This window comes from Seriola lalandi, unplaced genomic scaffold (genome assembly GCF_002814215.2).
Source record: "Seriola lalandi dorsalis isolate HSWRI2012SDOR001 ecotype SW California unplaced genomic scaffold, Sedor1 jcf7180002019450, whole genome shotgun sequence".
Classification (NCBI taxonomy): Eukaryota; Metazoa; Chordata; class Actinopteri; order Carangiformes; family Carangidae; genus Seriola; species Seriola lalandi.
This window is the reverse complement of record NW_019490100.1, coordinates 1-456: the sequence shown is the minus strand read 5'-3', so window position 1 is coordinate 456 and position 456 is coordinate 1. Positions and strand designations below refer to the sequence as shown.

Genomic DNA, 456 nt, shown 5'->3' with positions numbered 1-456 from the left:
CCACACGTGTAGTTGTTGTGGCCGAGTGGTTAAGGCGATGGACTTGAAATCCATTGGGGTCTCCCTGCGTAGGTTCGAATCCTGCTGACAACGAAGCAGTTGCTTTCTCAGAGCTGTGGTGGTTAAACTGGTAAAGATGTATCTATGCTAAGGCAGCATGCACACTGCTACATCTCAATCTCCAGAATAGTCTGGACGTGAGGTGAAAACGTAGCAAGAGCGATGCATTTTAGAACGAAAACAGGGCAGTGTGGACGTGGCCTAAGAACACTGAAAACAGCCTTAGTGTGGATGTTCACCTTCTGCTTAGGTCATGAAACACCATCTATAAAGTCCAGTTTAACAAGTCGATGCACAGTTAAGGAGGAAAAACCTCATCAATCCTGCTGACAACAGACAGAGGCTGGTACATCCCAAAGACAGAACACCACACACCCGCTAAAGCAACCTGGTGTA

The 456-nt window shown here is 47.1% G+C and overlaps 1 non-coding gene across 1 annotated transcript; it reads left to right on the top strand.

Annotated features, from left to right (window-relative positions):
- The first annotated feature begins 11 nt into the window (after positions 1-11).
- On the top strand, positions 12-93 carry trnas-uga (transfer RNA serine (anticodon UGA)). Its single transcript has one exon. It is a non-coding gene; the product is annotated as a tRNA-Ser (tRNA).
- The last annotated feature ends 363 nt before the right edge of the window (positions 94-456 follow it).